The sequence below is a fragment of the Carcharodon carcharias genome, chromosome 14 (assembly GCF_017639515.1).
Source record: "Carcharodon carcharias isolate sCarCar2 chromosome 14, sCarCar2.pri, whole genome shotgun sequence".
Classification (NCBI taxonomy): domain Eukaryota; kingdom Metazoa; phylum Chordata; class Chondrichthyes; order Lamniformes; family Lamnidae; genus Carcharodon; species Carcharodon carcharias.
This window is the reverse complement of record NC_054480.1, coordinates 71,433,339-71,457,526: the sequence shown is the minus strand read 5'-3', so window position 1 is coordinate 71,457,526 and position 24,188 is coordinate 71,433,339. Positions and strand designations below refer to the sequence as shown.

Genomic DNA, 24,188 nt, shown 5'->3' with positions numbered 1-24,188 from the left:
ATGTTTCCAGAACAAAGAAAAACCACAAATTATGAAAGTTAGCAAATCACAAAAACTTGCGTTTACCGCCTTTTAATGGAGGAAAACATCCCAAGGGAGCTCTGCATGGTCAGAAGGAGAACAGACACAAAACCAAAAAGAGAGAGAGAAATCAGATAGGCTGACCAAAAGCTTAGTCAAAGTAGTGCGTTTTGAGGAGAATGGAGGTGAAGAGGTCTGGATGGAAATTCAAGACAGTGGGCTCTAGGCACCTGAAGGCACAGTCAATGATAGGGTGAAACAAAGGGGGGAATTATGCTTCATAAGTGTATATTGTGCTTTTATACCCCTACAATCTCCAAATGTGCTGTACAGCTTGAGAATTATTTTAAATGCAGTCACTGTTGTTATGTAGGCCAATATTGCAGCCTATTTGTGCACAGCAAATGTGATAAATAACCAGCTCTTCTATTTTGGGTTTTAGTTGAAGGATAAATGTTAGCCAGGACACCAGATGAACTCGCTGTTCCTCTTTTAATAAAAACCACAGGAATGTGTAGGTGTCCTACCTTAGACAGTTCAACATCTCATTCAAAAGTCAGAACAATGGACAATTTATTATTTTCTCAGCGCTGCATTGAAGCTTTTCTGGCATGGGATTTGAACCTACAACTTTGACCTGAATGGTCTTGGTGCCAACTGAACCAAACTAGCATTTTGAGTGGCCAGCTATATGTTGGGTCTTCAAGTTGAATTTCAGAGTGATGATCTAAGGGATCAGCTCATAAGAAGAAATAGGTTTTGTCTGGGCATCAAATTACTGGAAAACCTCAGCAGGTCTGACAGCATCTGTGGAGAGAAAGACAGAGTTAATGTTTCGAGTCTGTATGACCCTTCTTCAGAGCTCTGAAGAAGAGTCATACGGACTCGAAACTTTAGCCCTGTTTCTCTCTCCACAGATGCTGTCAGACCTGCTGAGTTTATCCAGTATTTTTTGTTGTTTCAGATTTCCAGCATCCGGAGTATTTTGCCTTTATCAAATTACTGAAACTTGGAGAAAGTAGCAGGGCATCAAAGAGTGCATAACTTTTCTGAACTTATCCAAACAACAACTTATATTTATATGGCGCTTTTAACGTAATGAAACATCCCACAGCACTTAACAGGAGTATTTTACAGCAGAATATGACACCAAGCCACCTAAGCAGATAGGTCAGATGACCAAAAGCTTGGCCAAAGAGGTAGGTTTTAAGAAGTGTCTTAAAGGAAGAAAGCGAGGTGGAGAGATGTAAGGAGGAAATTCCAGAGCTTAGCGCCTCGGCAAATGAAGGCACAGCCACCAAATGGTGGAGCAATCCTGATTGGGAATGCAAAAGAGGTCAGAATCAGAGGAGCACTGATGTCCATCAATAGGATAAGTCTAGCTATGATACGTTTACATCCAAGTTGGAAATTGCATGTTAAAGGAACACTAGATTTTCTAATTTGACGCATTTTAACACGTGTGTTTACAACAATGGAAAATTGCTGCTATTCTCTATTTTCTGGGAAGTTTCTGAGAACATTGGCATAGTAAGTGCATGCTTTCAAAAGGGAATTGGATAATTATCTGAAGAGAAAAGATTTGCAGGGTTATAGGGAAAAGGCAGAGGAGTGGGGCTAGCTGAGTTGTCTTGGAGAGCAGGCACAGACACAATGGGCTGAATGGCCTCCAGTGCTGTAACAATTCTATAGTAGAAATTAGGTCTGCACCTTTTTTACATCAGATCAAGTTTTGGTGACTCTGGCACAGTGGTAACCACAGTCTGTGGCATTTTTAAAAAATTCATTTATGGGATGGAGATCGCTGGCTAGGCCATCATTTATTGCCCATCTCTAATTGCCCTTGAAGGTGGTGGAGGTGAGCTGCCTTCTTGAACTGCTGCAGTTCCTGTGGTGTAGTTACTTCCATAGTGCTGTTAGGGAGGGAGTTCCAAGATTTTGACCCAGTGACGGTGATATATTTCCAAGTCAGGATGATGAGGGGCTTGACGGGGACTTCAAGATTGTGCTCTGGTCCTTCTAGATGGCATTGGTCGTGGGTTTGGAAGGTGCTGCCTGAGGAGCTTGGTGAGTTTCTGCAGTGCATCTTGCAGATGGTACACACTGCTGCCACTGTTCGTCGGTGGTGAATGGAGTGAACGTTTGTGGAAGGGGTGCCAATCAAGCAGGCTGCTTTGTCCTGGATGGTGTCAAGCTTCTTGAGTGTTGTTGGAGCTGCACTCATCCAGGTAAGTGGACAGTATTCCATCACACTCCTGACTTGTGCCTTGTAGCTGGTGGACAGGCTTTGGAGAGTCAAGAGATGAGTTACTCGCTGCAGGATTCCTAGCCTCTGACCTGCTTTTATAGCTACAGTAGTTATATGGCTAGTCCAGTTCAGTTTCTAATCAATGGTAACCCCCAGGATGTTGATAGTGGGGGATTCAACGATGGTAATGCCATCTCTCTTGGTGGAGATGGTCATTGCCTGGCCCTTGTGTGGCACAAATGTTACTTGCCACTTGTCAGCCCAAGCCTGGATATTGTCTAGGTTTTGTTGCATTTGGGCATGGACTGCTTCAGTATCTGAAGAGTTACGAATGGTACTGAACATTGTGCAATCATCAGCGAACATCCCCACTTCTGACCTTATGATGGAAGGAAGGTCATTGATAAAACAGCTGGAGACAGTTCCAGGACACTACCCTGCAGTGATGTCCTGGAATTGAGATGATTGACCTCCAACAACCACAACCATCTTCCTTTGCGCTAGGTATGACTCCAAACAGCAGTGAGTTTTCACCCTGATTCCCATTGACTCCAGTTCTGCTAGGGCTCCTTGATGTCACACTTGGTGTGTCAACTTTTGCCTCACCACTTGAGTTCAGCTCTTTTGTATTTGAATCAGAGGCTGAGTTTGACCTTATTTTTTCATGGGATATGGGTGTCACAGGCAAGGCCAGTATTTTGTTACCCATCTCTAATTGCCCTTTGAACTGAATGGCCATTTTAGAAGGCATTTGAGAGTCAACCACGTTGCTGTGTGTTTGGAGTTGAACGTGGGCCACAGCAAGTAAACCAGATTAGCCAGACCAGGTAAGGATGGCAGATTTCCTTCCCTAAAGGGTTTTAATGAACCAGATCAGTTTTTATGGGAAAAAATGACAGTCACCAAGACTAGACTTCAATTCCTAATTTATTAATTGAATTCAAATCCCACTAGCTGCCATGGTGGGATTTGAATCCAGAGCATTCTGGATTGCTAGTCCAGTGATATTACCACTATGCCACCATCTCTCCACTGATGGAATGAAAGCTGCCTCTCTGGTTGGAAGGGCACATGTATAGCCTCTCCGAACCTATTTTTTTTGTATTCACATATGACCATCTTGTAGGAGAGATTTGAGTCGGGGGTGGGGGGGCTGATGGGAGAAGGGATGGGGAGGGGGGGCTGATGGGAGAAGGGGTGGGGAGGGGGGGCTGCTGACCCATGTGCAAAATAGAACACCCCATCTTACCTGGGAGTTAATGGTGCATTTTACAGCACTTTTTCCTCACAAGAAAATTCCCTTCTTAAAAATAGAAGTTTGGATAAATACACTAAAATGCAGAAAATATTAAATTGATGTGTATCTATCATATTCAAGCTTGTACAATAATTATGATTCATATTCCACTTAAAGTATACATCTCAACTGAAACAAGCAAAAAAAAATCAGAGACAGTGTACTATTGGCTATGAGGTTTCAGCCACCCAGCTGTATGATGGGACCAGAATTCTATTCTTTTTCTTCCCTTGTGGGCAGGACTCCTCTTCCATCAAATAAGCAAAAATATATTTTTTTTAAATTGTTCATTGATGGGATGTGGTTATCGCTGGCATCCCTAATTGCTCTTGTTCAGATGGCATTTTAAGAGTCAGCCACATTGCTGTGCAGGTAAGGATGGCAGATTCCCTTCCCTAAAGGACCTTAGTGACCAAGGTGGGTTTTTATGGTTTCATGGTCATCATCAGGCTTTTAATTCCAGATTTTTATTGAATTCAGATTTCACCATCTGCATGGTGGGATTTGAACCTGGGTCCCCAGAGCATTACCCTGGGTCTCTGGAATATTAGTCTATTGACAATACCACTATGCACTTATTCTGAATAGCAATCCCTTGGAAAAGCTGGTACTGAAAATATAGAACGAGAGAATCACTGAAAGCATTTTATAGTGACTGTATAATTGATTGATAGAGAGTGGGGTACAGTATTTTCATCAGTCTGGGAGAATGTTACCAATGGGGTCCCATAGGGGTCTGTTTGGACACCTTCTTTGTTTCTGATTTTGGAACCGTGAATACAATGGCTAACTGTGAAGATGATACAAAACAATGAAGATGGTAGATTCCAAAGCTGACACTACAGGAGGATTTCAATATATTTGGGAATTGGGCAGACAGGTGGCAGATGAAATTCAATGTAGAGAAATGCAAAGTGCTTCACATAAGGAGAAACATTTTCATTGTGACTTAACTGAAAAGAAAATAGTATGTGGAAGAGAGATCTGTGGGTTCTGATTGACAAATTGAAGCTATCATCAGAATGCTCAGTGGCAGTGAGTAAAACAAATCAGATGTTGGAAGTCAATATTGAGCCAAAATAGTGTGGTAATCTTGCCACTCTATAAATCATTGGTGTGATCATACTTGGAATACTGTGTACAGTTCTGGTTGCCACTGTGTGGAAAATATATTGCAGTTATTGAAAGGGCAATCACAAAATGATCCAACACAGAAGAAGGTTGTTCCGCCCAAAGTCTGTGCCGGTTGTTTCAAAGACCAATCCAGTTGCTCCCAATCACTATCTTTTTCAAGTATTTATCCAATTTCCTTCCAAAAGCTACTGTTGAATTTGTACCCACCATCCTCTTTGACTGTGCATCCCAAATCCCAACCACTTGTTGCATAAAAAAGGCTTTTCCTTATGTTGCCCCTGGTTCTTTTACTAATCACCTTAAATTTGTGCTGTGATTGTTGACCTTTCAGCCACTGGCAATAATTTCTCTTTAGTTACTCTGACTAAACCCTTCATAATTTTAAACACCTAGTTTTTCTGATCTAAAGACAACAACCCCAACTTCTCCAGTTTACCCAAAAACTGTAATCCCTCATCCATGGAACCATTCCAGTACATCTATTTTGTACCCACTCTAGAGTCTTCATGACCTTCCTGGTGTCTAGAATTGGAAACAATACTGTCATTGGTGTCAAACTAATGTTTTATGCAGGTTACGACTGACTGGTCAGGGGACTTGGATTATGACCAGCAATTATTATTAGAGAATTATGATTTTAACCTGCTAGACTGAATGAAGTTTAAGAGCCATCTTTGCTGGCATTAGGTGTAACAATTTGAGCTCTCACCTGGTACTTTTCTTATGTAAAACAGGTTAGTCCCATAGGCAAGGACAGCCACTCCCCAACAAAGCCATAGTATGACCAGAAAGATAACTAGGTGTGACCAAGCTTGGGTGTAAAAGCCTGAAGGTTGTAGGGGAGAAAGCTAAGAACTAGAAGTGAGGATTTCCTTTAAGTTTTGGTCACCTATTCTAACCATCCCACAAAGGTTCCATGCATGCTCCTCACCGCTGAGGTTTCTTGAGACATTTGTTTACACTAAATAATTATTACAGACAGGAGGGGGTACTAATTTAAACAGCCCTGATTCCTCCACTTACTACCTATCTGTAAACAGAAAGGTGTTTTTGATTTCCCCCTTTATAAGTATTTTCCCCAATCCTTCAGTTTTGGAGTTATCCAATCCACTATTAATAACCCCACAAGAAACTCGAGATAAGGTAAAATAAGAGGGGTAGTTTATTTTACACACACAAAGCGTGGGAAAGGGATTTCACAACGTCCACCCCTTTATACATTCATAAATAAGAGAGCAGTAACACACACACGTACACACACACGCAATCTGGAGTCCATAAAAGTTAAAAAGAATTCACAGTCCGTAGTTTGGTGACTTGGCTGGTTTAGGGCTAAATCTGGTGGTCTTGCTGTCTTCAGCATCAAGGCAGTCCAACTACAGATGGGCGATCTATCTATTCTTCTGGAGACACAGCTGTGGAATTGTGCTCTTTGTTTAAAATGTCTGTCTGTTACATAGGGTGAGAGAGGCAAACAGTAGCAGAAGGGTCCAAAAGCTTGCAAGTTGGGTGGAGAGAGAAAGGAAGGATCTCTCAGTTTCTCAGCTGAAAAAACATGTACTTAAAACAAAGGAATCGGTTTGTCATGTGACCATCCTCTCCAATTGGCCAGTAGTTCAAAGATAATTGTGTATTCCAATTGATTAGGTCAGTTCTAGGAATTTCCCCTTTAAGCCCGGATCCCATTGGTCAAGTGATTAGGGGTTTGATAATTTGTCTCCTCCTGGTTATGTATCTGAACATTGTGCTCTTGGAATAGTAAATATGGTTCATTCATATTCCTTTGAGGTCATTGTCTGTGATGGGGTTTTGCAGACATGTCATCTCTATCTCCGTGCAACTGAAATGTGAAATGTATAGTAATGCAACTTGGGAAGCCTTCTTGGTTGGGAGTTCAAGTCACTTTAGCTTGTGTTTTAAAAAGACTGTTTTTAAAAGTTGAATTCATCTTTGCAGCCTGTGGACTAAAAAAGATTATTTGGCACAAAGCACATCTTCATGACAGTAGTAAATACAGATTGGCTTCTCAAAGGTTTAGAAATTTCAGGAGTATGATTGTCAAGTCGGTTTTGATGTTCTGGATTGTTTTTTGGTTTTGACCAAAACACACAGACCAGATGCAAACACTCACCCAAATAATTCCAAGTAAGACTCTTATCAGAATGGATCAGATTACTAGAAGCTTACTGAGAAGTATTCTACTATTAATAATTTGAAAGGACAGTAGATAGAGCCATTGATGCATTTAATTTACTGGTTTATCTGTTTAACCCTTGTTAACAACTGGTACAAAGCTACTGTGTTATTTAAGCTGTCTTCAACAACTGGCTGTAACTGTTTTTGCTAAAACAAAACCTTATCCATTAGAAAAGCTGTTTGATAGTTTAGCCTGGTATGAAACTGTCTGGTATGATTGATCTTTCAGATGATTAATGATGTGGATACCTTGTGAAATTCTCATACATTAATCCAGAGAAAATAGTGAATCTATTGTTCATCCAGTGTACAGTAGGTATTGTTTAGCTATAAATAAAGCTAGACTTGAGTTTATATAACATCTTTCACCATCTCCAGACATCACAAAATGTTTTACAGCCAATGAAGTACTTTTGAAACATAGTCACTGTAATGTGGGAAATGCAATAGCCAGAATAGCACACACCAAGCTCCCAGAAACAGCAGTGAGATAGTGATCAGATAATATATCCTTAATGATGTTGGTTGAGGGATAAATACTGACCAGGACACCTTGGAGAACACCTCTACTCATGGGAAGTGCATGTGTTGGCCTATGATGCTGACCTTTTGTATTGGTATGGGAAAAGTAGTGTTGAGAGCTCAGGTTTTGATTGGTGCCTGAGCAGGTAGCATTTAATGTCCATGGTTAAATGTGAAGTAAGCATAATTGAGCCATACAATGTAAGTGTTCTCAAGGGCTCCAAATTTATAAATGGAGAGCTAAGTTTCAGAGGAGTAGGACAAGGAACACAAATTCACAGTTAAACAAGAGGTTCCAAAAAATAAAGAAAGAAAGAATGATGCAAGGCCCAGAGTGGAATGCCAGTACAGATTGAGGAAAAGAAGTAGCAATTTTATGTTGATTCTACAGAAGGGCCATTGGCATGCACCCAAACTGACTAAAGATCAGGCCAATAAATGAGGGATAAAAACAGCAAATGCTAGAAAAACTCAGCGGGTCTGGCAGCCTTTGTGGAGAGAGAAACAGTAATATTTCGAGTCTGTGTGACTCTTCAGAGCTGAAAAAGAATCATAGAGAATCTAAACATTAACTGTTTCTCCTTCCACAGATGCTGCCAGACCCGCTGAGATTTTTCAGCATTTTCTGTTTTTATTTCCGATTTCAAGCATCCGCAGTAGATTAGGATGATGAGGACTTTTCACTTGATTTAGATTCCCAGCAGAAACTCTTTCTGATCAGGATGTTAATTTTAAGTATATAAAAACAAAAAACTGTGGATGCTGGAAATCCAAAGTAAAAACAGAATTACCTGGAAAAACTCAGCAGGTCTGACAGCATCGGCGGAGAAGAAAAGAGTTGACGTTTCGACTCCTCATGATTCCTTCAACAGAGCTGAGTGAATAAGTTAATTTTATGCCTTAGCTATTCATTTGTAACAAATGTACCAACTATGAAAAACTTTTCATTTTTTGGGGGATGTGTTTGATATTGACAAGGCATTAATTATTGACGATCCATAGTTACCCTTTAATCCCAACATGCCAGGCCAAGTAGCACAGGCATGTACACTAATGGGTTTGTACGATAATTCTGCAGTTATTTTTTGGTGCCAACCCATAAGTTATTATCTAAAATCTGCATTTTGCAACTTGCCATTGGTTAAGAACTCTTGACTTGTGATTTGCTGCTCCATTACCACCGGGGCACTTTGTACCCTTGGAATAAAACTATTTTGATTCATGTTATACCAACCTCAGATGAATGGACTGTTGGAGTAAATTTAATGGCATCCTGACTGACAGACAACATATTTATGCTGAGCAGAATCCCAAAGACTTGAGATACATTTTACCAATGTTAATGTTCACACATAGGGAGGTGCCACAAGAATTGATGAGTTCCTACCAATTGAGTTGCTGTATGGACACTGACTGTATGATCTGTTACTTCTAATTGGAAAGAGACAGTCTTAGAAAGCTCACTCAAGTACTGGAGTATGCGCTTAGATGAAGGGATGTTCTGAGCAGCTTGCTGAGTCTGTGCAGGAATTTTGAATGTGACAGAAAAATGGATATAACTGCAAAGCCAGAAGTACCAGGTGACCGGATGGAATTTGTTTCAACAGTAACCGGGATTGATTACACACTGATGTACATGGATGAGATTGCTATCTATTGTCAAATGTGACGAAAACACCTTGTCCAAATTGCTGGCTGACTAACAAAGCAAGATTGACTGTTAAGATTGAGAGGTGCAACTTTGGCATGGCTGAGGCATTATACTCATGATGTCATCTGCGTGGCTGAAGTAGAAGGTGGACACTGTTGCAATGGGTGCACCCAACAGCTGAGAAACTGGTTTAGGTATTCTTCAGAGTGGTAGAGTTTTCCTGTGGGATCATTCCCAACTGGTCTTGAACTTGACTTGGAGAACTAAGCTGGCCATATGGTCCAGTCCACTAATGTGGAAGATATATTTTGTAAGACTGAAAGATCCTTTGGGGAGAACTTTCTGAAGCTCCACACCACCATTGAGGTCTTGGCATACAACAATTGGGAAATGCAGTGATATTTTTATCTGCTTAACGTCAATGGATGGAACATCATGGGCAATGACTAAGTTACAATGAAGAACCTTTTGAAGTGTAATCATTGTAACATAAGAAGTGTAGCAATCTCATACTGCACGGTTAGAATTTGCACACAGTAAGCTGCCACAAATGACAATGATATAAAGACCAAATAATCTGTTTAAGCGATGTTGTTTGAGGATACTGGGGAGGACTCCCCTGCTCCTCTTTGAACTAGTGCCGTGTTATCTTTTGCATCCATTTAAGACAACTTTGGTTTTGTCTCATCCAAAAGCAATTTAACTCCTGATAGTTTACAGATGTGTTGGACAGAGGCATTGGGACCATGCTGAGGCAGGTGAATATCTGAGGGGTGAGGACTCTGTCATCTTCGAGTTGTAACCACTGTCGTGGGACTGATGTGCTTTTTGTATGACAGAAGCACTTAGGAGGAATTATTTGTAATTATTCAAGGTGAAGGCCCAAGGTTTCTATTGCATACACAACCACGGTTGAAAAGAGACAAGGTAAAATAAAGTAGTGATTAAGTGATGCCAAGGATAAAAAGACAGGGAGTTGAATTCCTAAACATTCACTATAATGCTTCACATTCTATGACTATATGAAGCTCTATTCTTGGCTCTTCTATGTTGTGACTAGGAGGTTTTTTCTTTTTAACTTGTTGAACAATCGACTTAGCTGTGTCCGTGGAAAAACAAGGGTCTAATTTGGGACAAGGCTATTGTAAAGCTGGACACTGTTCTGGGTAACTTTCCTTTGTCCTTGTGGATTAGATACATTTTGTTTGTAAGCTGAATGGAATTCAAATAGAAGATCTTAATGGAATAGTTCCTTGTAAAATCTACTGCAATTTCAAAAAAGCCAAATTTTGCAAGAGTGGGAATCTGAATTATTCCATGTAGGCACTTGTAGGAAGAACAGCTTCATTTTCTGTAGCTCAGTGCATCCTCTTGGATACTCTGAGTTTTGGAGATTTATTGGCTGTTCTGAATCCAGCGTTTCTTGTTGACTGTAGAACACTTGGCACTGAGGGACTGATGACTTTTATCCCAGCATTTGTGACATTACTGTTAATACAATTCCATAATGTTTCTACTTCAATATTTTTATACAGTTTATTTTGCTTTGTATTGTTATTTCCATCTTTGTGAAAAAAAAACATTTGCAAATAATACTTTAATCAAAACATGGTGAGTTGCCATCATTTTTGGGCATGAACCTAGGAATAGGCAGCCAAAGAAAATAAAAGGGCTAACTTGGTGAAATTATTTTGAGCTGCAATCAGGCCAAGTGCTGGAAAATGGGATTAGAATAGATAAGTGCTTGATGGTCGACAAGGACACGATGGGCCAAAGGGCCTGTTTCTGTGCTGTATAACTTTATAACTGCAAATATTTGAGTGGTATGACTAGTGGTGTGGAATATATTTGCTAGATACTGGGATTGGCCAGATGGATGGCAAGGGTCATTTGCAAGTTTTAAGCACTGCTATACAAAATTAAAACCCTTACAACTGAGATCTAAGTCGAGCAGTTTTTTTTTTGAAAAAATACTTTATTCATAAAATAACTGGAAGAACATTAAAAACATTTCTAAATCGCCATCACAAAAAGTGCAATCAGATTCAACTTTTACACATGGATCACAAGGTGCTTCAATACAATCAATTAATATTACAATCATTTCGATATGGTCATTACAGACAACTCCAACACCATTGCACTATCAACATACATCATGTTGCACTCTGAGGTGCTTCAATACAATTATAATACAATTCGTATTCAATGCATACATTCATTGTGAGCTGTACAGCCCGAGGGATCTATACAATTCCCAGTCCCTCGGTACACTATGGCAGAAAGTCTTAGACCGCAACCTTTGTTGGGCAGTTCCACTAATCAATAAATACAAGAGTGATGCTGCTATGTTCTGACCCAAAAAGATGCTTTAAGCACAACGTCAGGTATGCATCTCATACATAGTATTGGTATTTCTCCTTTTTCCGCCATTCTAATGGACTAAGTGAAATTGGCAAGTTATTGCCAAGTTGAGCTAATTTCAGCCTTCCACTCCTTTTAAATCTTTGATTTTTAAACTTTAAAAACTGCAGCAGGAAGAGTTGTAAAGAACTTTTGATCTCCCCTCTTTGAATTTCATTTAGCCGCCAAACAAATTAGTGCAGCTAATCCACAAGAGGACTGGAGTGGAGAAAGGATATCCACCCAGAACACCATCTATTAAAAAACCTAGTTTCATATAATGGCCTTGACCTGAATCATGCCTCCAATCTTGTTCTGAGGGGGCAGTTGAGTATTGAACAAGTTTAAAGACTCAAAGAATAAAACCTTCCTAACCCAGAAGTGTCCAGTATGTTAGCTACTAACCACATAAGCAACAGGGTTTCCACCTAATCTTGTATGAGGCAAATCAAAGCCTGAGATGATTTGCCAGCTTTATTTCCCTCCTCATGTAGGAAAAAGCCTCATGGCACTGCTCATGGTTCCATTTTTAACCACTGTATCATCCACATAAAATTGCCTCAAATGGGTTCTCATCCTATAGCCACAGAATCATCTGTGGCGTACCACAAAGCTCCCTTTATGTGCTGCTCCTAGGGAACATTAACCAAAAATGTATCAGCGACCACATGCACACAATTGATATTCCCTTCAACTTCTCTGCTGTCTCCTAGTACTATTGTCCCACCTTACAACCGCCTATCTGATATTACTACCTTGATGAGCCTTAACCGCCTCCAGGGCTATATTGGGGTGCGGGAAACAGATCCATGCTTTGCAGCTCCTACAAAAGCCTCTGCAACAGTGGCTTCAATTGTGGCTGCTACCTTGGGCTGAGACCAGGAGTACACAACTTGGATGAAACAAATATGCTAACTGTTCTTGTAGACTTAAACAGACCAATTAGAGTTTTTTCTTTAAAGTAGCATATACACATGGGGTTGATTAGAAGCTATTGGTGGAAAAATTTGAAAAAGAGGATTAACTTTATTTATTTGCTACTTTTCTGTTTCACTCTTTTATCCCCTTAACCTGAACTGCATTTGAACCTATGCCCCAGTGTCCTCTAGTATCTTAATCACCATTCATCTGAACCTATATGTTAGTATTAATAGATTATTGGGCTCAGTTGAAACATCTTCTGAATTCTGTGTTCACTGAATGGACCTGACATGCATTGTTTTCTTGCCTTCTCACCCTGCTGTCTTGCCCACATGTCTGTCCTTGGCTTGCTGCATTGTTCCAGTGAAGCCCAATGCAAACTGGAGGAACAGCACCTCATCTTCCGACAAGGCACTTTACTGCCTTCCGGACTGAATATTGAATTCAACAACTTTAGATCTTGAACTCCCTCCTCCATCCCCACCCACTTTCCGTTTCTTCCCCCTTCCTTTTGTTTTTTCCAATAATTTATATAGATTTTTCTTTTCCCACGTATTTCCATTATTTTTAAGTCTTGTATGCCCTGCTAGTCTTTCCACCCCAGCCCCACTAGAGCTGTACCTTGAGTGCCCTGCCATCCATTCTTAATTAGCACATTCGTTTAGATAATATCACCACCTTCGACACTGCTTTGTTCCTTTGTCTGTGACATCTTTTGATTATCTGCTCCTATCACTGCTTGCTTGTCCCTACAACCCCCCCCCCCCCCCCCCCCCCCCCCCCACCCCCAACACCCCACCTTTAAACCAGCTTATATTTCACCCCTCTTCTAATATTCAATCAGTTCTGTTGAAGGGTCATGAGGACTCGAAACTTCAACTCTCTTCTTCTCCGCTGATGCTGCCAGACCTGCTGAGTTTTTCCAGATAATTCTGTTTTTGTTATACATTGTTATCCAGCAGGAGTTCCAGCAGTGAGCAGGAATCCTGCCTGACTCCTCCCCAGTCCACAGGTGCTGAGGTGAACTCCAGTAAGTACCGCCTGCTCCAACCAACCTTCCTAGCTGCTATCCCAATGAACTGGATGATCAAAGGTTGAACCTCAGACCTCCTGGCTTAGAAACACCCCATGCTGTGATTTACCTATTTAGCTACCGATGGATTTCGCCTATCCATCATTCAGTGGGGTTGGTGCTGTTCAGCCAGATGATGACTGTTGTATTTGCTCCTAGGAGGTTCAGGGTAGCAGGGTCATTTGAGACCTCAGGGACCTAGGGGGACAACAACTGCTTACAGGCAGAGGATCCTTTGGGAAAAGGATTTCTGTTGCCTTTCAGCACACATGAGGAAGGCAACATGAAACCACCTCATGTATTCTTTTCCCTTGTCATTGCTCATTGAAGTTGAAAATGGGAGGCTCTTATGAGCAACTGAAGGGGAGAGCGCAGGACTGAGTTGTGGAGAAATAAGCAGCTTTGATCCCTACTACGCTGGTCTACTGAGTTCAGTTATCCTTCAGCATCACCAGAATTTTGGGGGTTTTTTTTTGGCATTCCCTTGGAGGATTGAAGATGCTAAATATCTAATGGCGTTCTTTGCCTGAAGGCTTCAGAGTGTCTATTTTAACCAGCTGGGTCTAACAGCCAGCCTACTCAACTCCAGGTCCCCCACCTCTTGTCAGCGTTACATCTGATGTTAAACTTCTTTCAACCAGCTAATAACAATGATCAAGGCAGCCTGTAGTCAGGCATTTCACCAGATTTGGCCATCTTAAACACACCCACCTAACATCCTTGCTAACTATGTTTTAGAAAAAGTGAGCTCATAGTAATGCTTTTTTTTTGCTTCCCAGGGTGGCACATAGGGAGCTAATGGCAATGATCCTGGTTGTATACCTCTTTTGTCATTATACATTAACAACTCATCACATGTGGCAATTTGGGAATCCATATGTGATGAATTGAGAATCCAGATGTGGTTGATTGCATGTACGATCGGTAAATAAAAAATGAATAATAAACTCAGTTGTTAGACAAATGGTCTTAACACTCACATTTTGCATGTGAACACAAACCACTTTGTGCGTTTGGTAAAAAGACAAAAGCAGACTGGACAAGTGTTTTGATTGGCTAATGAATGTCAACGTACACATCTGAAGTAACTCGAATATATGGGTGTAGATACTAAAATTAGTGCATGTGGCCAAAATGGTGTTGCTGTATCCACACTTGTGGTTAGTCATTCATTTCTATTAGTCATTACAGTGCTATGTCTTGCAGGGATAGAGAAAATAAAACACTTACCAGCCTGACTTTTTCTTCGGTCTTCCTGGTCCATCTGGATTCCTTTTGTCCTCTAGAAATTTTACTGGTGTGACATCAGCTTTATCAGTTTCTCGCTTCCCTCACTCACTGTAATCCATCTCCCTCCGAACTTGCAAAGTTTTATCCTGTCAGGTCTAATCTGGACATCCCTTCTTAACAGCACTGTAGATGTACCTACACCACATGGACTGCAGCAGTTCAAGGTGGCAATTAGGAATGGGCAATAAATACTGGCCTGGTGAGCGATGTCCTCATCCTGTGGAAGAATAATTTTTAAAAACTCATTGTCAAACCTGTCCACAAAGGAGAAATTGTATGAAAGAATAACTTTCATGTTGATGAGGCTGAAAGATAACTCTCTTTCAACTTTCCCCTACTTCTCCCAAGATGACAACTCACTATTAAACACCAAGTCAAGCCACCATTTCCCAGACCATTACTGACCTAATCTCTTTTCAGGTAACAGGATTGAGGAGGTCACTGAAGGCACTGCTTTATCCTCCTGGCCTCCAGCTGCGATGTACTCTGCTGCACATCCTTGTGTGTTTGCCCACACCTTGACTTAAAGAGACTGTGTGAGATGAGGAAGAATTATGTTTGCTGTGCCTTCTCCAAAGACAGTCGTCCTTGTGTTGCCAAGTTATGCAGAATGCAGGAAACAACTCAAAACCTCCCTAGAGCTGCCGTGTTCACAATAGCTTACAGACCTGAGTGCCTTTTAAATTTTCTGCAGCTTGTTTTCTCGTGATTTCTTTGAATTAAATTTACTAATTTGTGCCAGATTTGAACTGGACTCACAATTGGGTTGCAATTCTTTCGGATGAGATGTTAAACTGAAGCTCTGTCTGCTCTCTCAAGTGGACCTAAGATCCCATGCAACTTAATGAAGTACTGTTTTTTGAAGTTTGCTTTGTGCACTGGCAAATATTAGTCCCTTTAACCAACATAAGTAAAATAGATGATCTGGTCATTATGGCATTGATTTTCATGGAAGCTTGCTATGTGCAAACTGGCTGCTGTGCTTCCTACATTACAACACTGACTACACTTCATAAAGTACTTTATTTGATGAAAAGCACTTTGTAACATCCTGCAAGGCACGATATAAATGCAAATTTTTCTTTCGTTCTTCCTAAATTGGGACACTTTCATGGCTGGTGCAATTAAAGAAGACTTGCATTTCATTCTGAATTGAACTAGAATTCTGGAAAGGTGAAAGAGTGATGTGATCAACTACCAGTGTTCCCTTATTTAGTGTCCATAGGTGCCATTGTACATGGTGGCAATTTAGTCCACAAGTCATAATTTGATTTGTTTTTAAAAATTTAATCAAATACATATTTGTGCTTTTCACCAACCATTATTGATTATACGAACATACAAAATAGAAGCAGAACTAGGCCAGTTGGCTCCTTGAGTCTGCTCCACCTTTCAATAAGATCATGGCTGATCCGTATGTGTTTTGAATTCCACATTCCCTCGATTTCCTTTCCAAACAAGAATCTATTTACCTCTGCCTTAAGAATATTCAATGATCCCGTTTCCACCGCCTTCTGAAGCAGAGAGTTCCAAAGTCTCACAAACCTCAGAAAAAAAAAATCTCCTCAACTCTGTCCTATAAGGGCGACCTCTAATTTTAAAAGTGTCCCCTAGTTCTGGACTCACCCTCAAGAGGAAACGTACATCTTGTCAAGACCATTCAGGATCTTATATACTTCAATACAGCAATGTGGTTGACTCTTAAATGCCCTCTGAACAAGGGCAATTACGGATGGGCAATAAATGCTGGCCTAGCCAGCAATACCCACTGCCCATGAATGAATAAAAAAAAATATCAAGTCACCCCTCACTCTTCTAAACTCCAGTGGAAACAAGCCCAGTCTGTCCAACCTATCTTAATAACACAACCCGCTCGATCCAGGTATCAATCTAGTAAACCACCTCTGAACACCTTCAATGCATTTACATCCTTCCTTAAATAAGGAGAGCAAAACTGCACACAATATTTGAGATGTGGTCTCACCAATGGCTAGTACAAATGAAGCATAACATCCTTACTTTTATGTTTAATTCCTTTTGTAATAGAGGATAGCATCCTATTAGCTTTCTTGATTATATGCTGTACCTGCACAGTAACTTTTTGTGACTCATGCATTAGAACACTTAGATCCCTCTGCATCCTGGAATTCTGCAGTTGTTATCTGTTCAAGTAATATTCTGCTTTTTTTATTCTTCCTGCCAAGGTGAACAACTTCACAATGTTCCCACAATTATACTTCGTTTGCCAGATTTTTGTCCACTCACTCAATCTATCTATATCTATCTGCAAACATTTTGTCTTCTTCACAACATGCTTTCTTACCTATCTTTGTATCATCTGCAAATTTAGCTACCCTGCCTTTGTTCCCTTCATCGAAGTCATTGGTGTAAATTGTAAAAAGTTGAGGTCTCAGCACAGACCCCTGCAGGACTCTAGTCGTCACATCCTGCCAATCAGACAAAGACCCATTTATGCATATCTCTGTTTTCTGCCAGCCAGCCAATCTTCTATCCATGCTAATATGTTACCCCCTATACCATGAGCTTTGATTTTCCGCAATAACCTTTGATGAGGCACCTTATCAAATGCCTTCTGGAAATCCAAGTACAGTACGTCCGCAGGCTCCCCTTTATCCACAGCACGTTGCTGCTTCAAAAGAACTCTAATGATCGATTATAACACCCTCCCCCATGACAGAAGTCAAGCTAACTGGCCTATAGTTTCCTGTTTTCTGCCTCCCTGGTTGAATAGGAGGGGTTATATTTGTTACTTTCCAGTCTGATGAAACCTTTCTAGAATTTAGGGAATTTTGGAAAATTAACACCAATGCATGTACCACCTCATTAACCACCTCTTTTAAGGCCCTAGGTTGAAGTCCATCCGGATCCAGAGGCTTGTCAGCCTGCAGCTCCATCAGTTTGCTCAGTACTGCTTCTCTAGTGATTGTAATTTTACCAAAGTTCCTCTGTCCCTTCCTCCTCCTCATTTACAGCTATTACTGAAATATTTTTGTATCCTCTATAGTGAAGACAGAAGCAAAATATTTGTTCATTTCATCCCTCGTTTCCTTATTATCTACTAATAACTCCTCACTTTCATTCTCTAGAGGACCAACACTCACTTACTCACTCATTTCTTTTTTAAATACCTCTTTTAAACTCTTGCTATCAGTTTTTATATTTCTGGCTAGCTTCTCATACTTTAATTTCTTTCTCCTGATTAACCTCTTAGTCATTCCCTGCTGCTCTTTATATTCTGACCAGTCATTTGACTTGCCACTAATCTTTGCGTATTTATATGCTTTTTCCTTAAGATTGATGTTTTGCCTGGTTTCTTTAGTTAATCACAGATGGTGGTTCCTCCCTTTAGAATTTTTCTTTATAGTAGGAATATACTTATTCTGAATATTCTGAAATATCCCCTTAAATGTCTGCCACTGCTTCTCTATTGATCCATCCCCTAGCCCAGCTTTTTTAAAAATTCATTCATGGCTTGTGGGCATCGCAGGCTTGTCCAGCATTTATTGCCCATCCCTGCTCCTTGAATCGCTGAGTTCCACGTGGTGTAGGTACACCCACAGTGCTGTTAGGGTGGGAGTTCAAGGATTTTGACCCAGCAACAGTGAAGGAATGGTGATATATTTCCAAGTCAGGATGGTGAGTGGCTTGGAGGGGAACTACCAGGTGGTGGTTTTTATTCTGCTTATCTTTCAATGTTGCTTTGTGTTGTCTTGCACTCTAATTCTCAAAGAGGCTTTAGTGTCCATAATGTTTGGCTATCGAGCCAGAAATATCTGATGTAAAGAAAATACCTGTTTAGTACTATCCACCATGGTCGCAGAGTCGATGACTGATAGATCAGTCATAATTTAATTGAATCTGCATCCATCACCCTTTCAGGCAGTGCATTCCAGATCATAACAACTTGCTGAATTTAAAAAAAAAACTAACCTCCTCCTCTGGATGTGTAGAAATGTGGAGGGATAAACGAGCATCATCAAATGAAGGCAGCTTGGTAGCTGCCACCCATGGAGAAATCGGCTCGAGGAGCTGAATGGCTTACATTTCTTATGATTGCAGTCTTTCCAAGTGCTGGTATTTTTGCAATCTTTGTACAAATCCTATCCTTGGTGCTTGATGGGAGACAGTGCCATTGGTACTGAGTGGCTGTTCTTCATCTGCAGATTAGGACAGTGTATCTTGAACTTGTTGAAGGTTCATACATGTGTACCTTCCAGAAGAGATGTTGATTGATAGCAGTGGGGAACAGATGCTCTTCTGGATATTCCCCTTCCTAGCTGAGGAACTCTGAGACCAATGAAAGCACTCTTCCCCCAGCTAAGATCATCCACTCTGAGGGATCAAATCTGAGACAGAGCTTGAAGGAACAGTATTGTAAAAAGCAAATATATGATAATATTCAGGCATGGCGATTGAAACAAAATAGTGACATCCACGGTAATAAAATATTGATGGGAAGTAAGTGAACTATATATTAAATGTACATAGAGCATATTTGGGAGGCTGGGAATTTATGAACAGGAGCTGGCCATCTAGCCTCTTGATCCCATTCTGCCACTGACTCAAGTTCATTTCCTCAACTTTTTCCTATATCTGAGTAACTATGTACGACAAGTATCTAATCACCTCCAATGGTATTTTAATCATTCTTAAACTAAATTAACTTATAAGAACTAGGAGCAGGCCATTCAGCCCTTTGAGCCTGCTCTGCCATTCAATGAGATCATGGCTGAACTTCTATTTCAACACAATTGTCCTTGTATCCCTTGGTGTTTTTAATATGTGGAATCTATCAATCTCAGTCTTGAACATATTCAATGACTGACCCATCCACAGCTCTCTGGGGCAGAGAATTCCACCCATGAAGAAATTTCTCCTCATCTCGGTCCTAAATAGCCTAATTCTGAACCTGTGTTATGATACATTTAGAAAGATCCTATTGTAGGGATTGATTTTCAATGTACAATTTTATTAAATATTGTATACTGTCCACATAGAAGATTGTGTCAGAAACGTGTCAAAACACTTGAACCATGCTTGTATAAAGTCTAAAGCTTCTACCTGCTTTTTTTTTTCTTTCCAAAGGTGATAACTCCTGCACAGTTCCATGGGCAGTTACATGCTTCCACTATTTCATTGAATCAGCCATTTGGCTTGAACCTAGACAGTAATGGTCATCAGGCTGTTTGACAATGAAGTTACAGCTTGTTCTTGTTCATTGTCCCCATATATCCTCCAACTACTGTAACCTTTCTGATTTCCTCCATATCCTTATCTCAACATTGCCAAGATTGACTGAGGTTAACTTGACATGGTCCAGCAGTTGAACCTAGGACTCTTCCTGGTTTATGTGGCTTAGTGCACATTAGGTGGTAATCCATCAAGTCATCAGAGCAGCAAAGCATCCCAAGAGCAGCCAGAAATTCTTAATACTACATTTTTGCACAAATCTGAATTTGCGTTTTTCATGCTGATGTAAATCTATTTCAAGGTTCAGCTGTCTCAAATGCCTGACTGATTTCCATAATTTTGTATAATCTTGAATAGAATTCTTGCAAAGTGCATAGTAGTAGAACAGATTTATTTAGAAAAATAGTTTTGTCCATATTCATGATGGCTGGAGACCTTGGGACCAATGTTGCCAGCTCTTACAAAATTACATGGTGTGAAAATTTATGTTAACTCAAAATGCAAGTTCTTGTGCACCATTTTAAATCTGTTTAAGTTCGAGTACGCTGCACTATTTTTGCAGGCAATTTTTTTGCATAATTTCTCATCATCACATAATGATATGACCAGAATGCTTTTAAAATGTCCAAACTAAGTCCTATCAGGACTCTAGGTAGATGACTGATCAAAAACTAGTACTGAGCCATAAAGAGCACATAGCTCTGAGGTTTAATCTCTGGCCTGTATTGAGCTGGCTGATCTTGGTGAGATTGGAGTAGGAGTATAATTCGCAGCTTCAATGCCCTTGATCTTTGGCAGGAGAAAATTCAACCATTGTCTCTGCTTCTGATCAGAATCTGATGAAAACTACATTAACTATTCTGTGTATGTGCAAAATTTAAACAGGTATACACAGGGAACTGTAATTTCTTTAACAGAACAATTGGAACAGAATTCCACACGAATGGATTGAAAAGGGAAAATCACAAGCTTGAAATTGTAATTTTCAGACCCCTTTTTAAATTCACATCTGCTTTCCAAATGTTTTTAATTAGTAAATAATTGCTTTTGGTTTTATGCAGTGGAGCTTATTATGGAGTGAGGTTTGCAAAAGAAGCGGTGTAATATTTATCCTTGTAGGTTTGAGATAATGGAGTCGATTTTAGTCTCCCAGTGGAAAACCTGCAGGGAGTTCAGAGTAAAAACGTGTATAGAGCTAATGTGGGTAAATGGAGGTGAGGTACAGGTCAAGCATGATTTGACTGAATGGCAGAGCAGGCTAGAGGGGACGAAAAACCTGATCCTGTTTTTCCATATTCAGTAAGATGGGGTAGAACATACTAATGGCATGGAAAAGTGTGGAAACAGGAAGGGGTTCAATAGTTGCCTCCAGCAGAACTCTTCAGTCATCGATTATTGAGAACTTTAACTGAATAGGCTATTCTCCTGAGACCAAGAATTTTAAGTGATACTTCATTAGCTTTGATTTCCACAGTACTACACACAGAATCAGTGCAACCTTGATTCTAATTGTCCCAGCCTAGTCTCATTTATCACGGTTCTCAGAGTGGGCATTCTCATGTTTAAAGACCAGGCTCAAGTCAGGAATGTAACGGAATACTCACTACTTGATTGTATGGATACAATCACAACCCTGAAATAACTTGCCTGTAGGCCCCTGAGATCTTAGGGTGGAGTGAGTGAGAAGATGTGCTTTCACCTACTGTTTGCTCTGTATGAACTATGCTATTTTCCATGCAATGAGCAGAGCATAGCTAAGGTGCCAATAGCAATAAAAATATATGGGTTGTTTCCAGCTGTACCATTTTTAGGACCCACAGTCAATTTAGCCAGTGTTTAGTGAAATGCAAATCTGATGATTTGCATTAGATCATAAAAGCCCCAGTAGTGTTTTGGCTTCAAGCCAGCTCCAAGTATCAGAATGCAATGCCCCGTTGAGTGTCTCCAAAGGACTCTCCAGGGCTACAATCTTTGCTTTGGATGAGGATGGTGCTGTGCTGATCACAGAATTCATTGAAACTGCCAGTTGCTTTATTGATGTCTGTAACAAGAAAATGTTTTCTGATGTTTGTCCCTTATGAGGACAATGGCCTACACAGTGACCTAGCTGTGGTGAAAGGACGAAGGCACACCCAGCCCTGTCGACCCTGCAAAGTCCTCCTTACTCACATCTGAGGGCTTGTGCCAAAATTTGGAGAGGGCTACTCACAGACCAGTCAAGCAATAGTCATACTCATAGAATCATACCTTACAATGTCCTAGATATCACCATCACCATTCCTGGGTATGTCCTGTCCCACCGACAGGACAGACTCACCAGAGATGGCGGCACAGTGATATACAGTTGGGAGGGAGATGGCCTGGAAAACCTCAACATTGACTCTGGACACCATGAATTCTTATGGCATCAGGTCAAACATGGGCAAGGAAACTTCCTGCTGGTTACCACCTACTGCCACTCCTCAGCTGATCAATCAATACTCCTCCATGTTGAACACCACTTGGAGGAAGCACAGAATGTACTCTGGGTGGGGGACTTCAATGTCCATCACCAAGAGTGGCTCGGTAGCACCACTACTGACCGAGGTGGCCGAGTCTGAAGGGACAAAGCTGCGTCAGGTGGTGAGGGAACCAACAAGAGGAAAAAACCTACTTGACCTTGTTCTCACCAATCTATCTATCACAGATGTATCTGTCCATGATAGTGATGGTAGGAATTGCCACTGCACAGTCCTCATGGAGAAGAAGTCCCAAATTCACATCGAGGATACCCTCCATAATGCCATATGGCACTATTTCTGTGCTAAATGCGATTGAATTCGAAAAGATCTAGCAACTCAAAACTGGGCATCCACGAGGCGCTGTGGGCCATCAGCAGAAGCAGCAGAATTGTACTTGATTCAGAATTCGTAACCTCACGGCTCAGAATATTCCCCACTCTACTGTTACCATCAAGATAGGGGATTAACTCTGGTTCAATGAACAGTACAGGACGGCATGGCAGGAATACTTAAAAATGAGGCGTCAACTTGGTGAAGCTACAACATAGGGCTACTTGCATGCCAGACAGCAGAAGCAGCATGTGATAGACAAAGCTAAGCGATCCCACAACTAATGGATCAGATCACACCCAGTCATGAAAGGGGGTGGACAATTAAACAGCTAACAGGAGGAGGAGATTCCTCAAGCATCCCCCATTCTCAATGATGGGGGAGCCCAGCACATCTGTGCAAAAGACAAGGCAGAATTATTTGCAACAATCTTCAGCCTAAAGTGCTGTGTGGATGATCCTTCTCAGATTCCTCCCGAGGTCCCCTGCATCGCAAATGCCAGTCTTTAGCCAATTTGATTCACTCCATGTGATATCAAGAAATGCCTGAAGGCACTGGATACTGCAAAGGATATGGGTCCTGACAACATCCCAGCAATAGTACTGAAGACTTGTGCTCCAGAACTAGCCACACCCCTAGCCAAGCTGTTACAGTATAGCTACAACACTGACATTGACCTGACTATGTGGAAAATTGCCCAAGTATGTCCTGTACACAAAAAGCAGGACAAATCTAATGGCCAATTACTGACCCATCTCTCGATCATCAGTAAATTGATGGTGTCATTGAAAGTGCTATGAAGCAGCGCATTGACAGCAATAACCTGTTGGCTGATGCTTAGTTTGTGTTCCACCAGGGCCACTGAGCTCCTGATCTCAGTACAGCCTTGATCCAAACAAAAGAGCTGAACTCAAGAGCTGAGGGAAACTCTCCACTCATTGGAGTCATACCTTGCACAAAGGAAGATGATTGTGGTTGTTGGAAGTAAATCATCTCAGTTCCAGGATATCACTCCAGAAGTTCCTCAGGATAGTGTCCTTGGCCCAGCTATCTTCAGCTGCTTTATCAATGACCTTCCTTCCAACATAAGGTCAGAAGTGGGGATATTTGCTGATGATTGCACAATGTTCAACACCGTTCACAACTCCTTAGCTACTAAAGCTGTCCATGTCCATATGCAGCAAGACCTGGACAACATTCAGGCTTGGGAAGATAAGTAGCAGGTAACATTCATGCCACACAAGCGCCAGGCAATGACCATCTCCAACAAGAGAGAATGTATCCATCTCTCCATGACATTCAATGCCATCATTGAATCCTGTGGGGTAACATTGACCAGAAATTGAACTGGATCAGCCATATAAATATTGTGGCTACAGAGCAGGTCAGAG

General features: G+C 41.0%; 1 protein-coding gene and 1 long non-coding RNA gene across 2 annotated transcripts in view; one reads left to right on the top strand and one right to left on the bottom strand.

Moving 5' to 3' along the window:
* The window catches only part of gnas (GNAS complex locus), a 360,976-nt gene that overhangs the window by 72,212 nt on the left and 264,576 nt on the right, over positions 1-24,188 (top strand). The gene's annotated exons all lie outside the window — the stretch shown is intronic.
* The window catches only part of LOC121287436, a 78,923-nt gene that overhangs the window by 33,582 nt on the left and 21,153 nt on the right, over positions 1-24,188 (bottom strand). Inside the window, exon 2 of the long non-coding RNA XR_005945189.1 lies at positions 14,696-14,972. This is a non-coding gene — a long non-coding RNA (uncharacterized LOC121287436). The remainder of the gene's footprint in view (positions 1-14,695; positions 14,973-24,188) is intronic.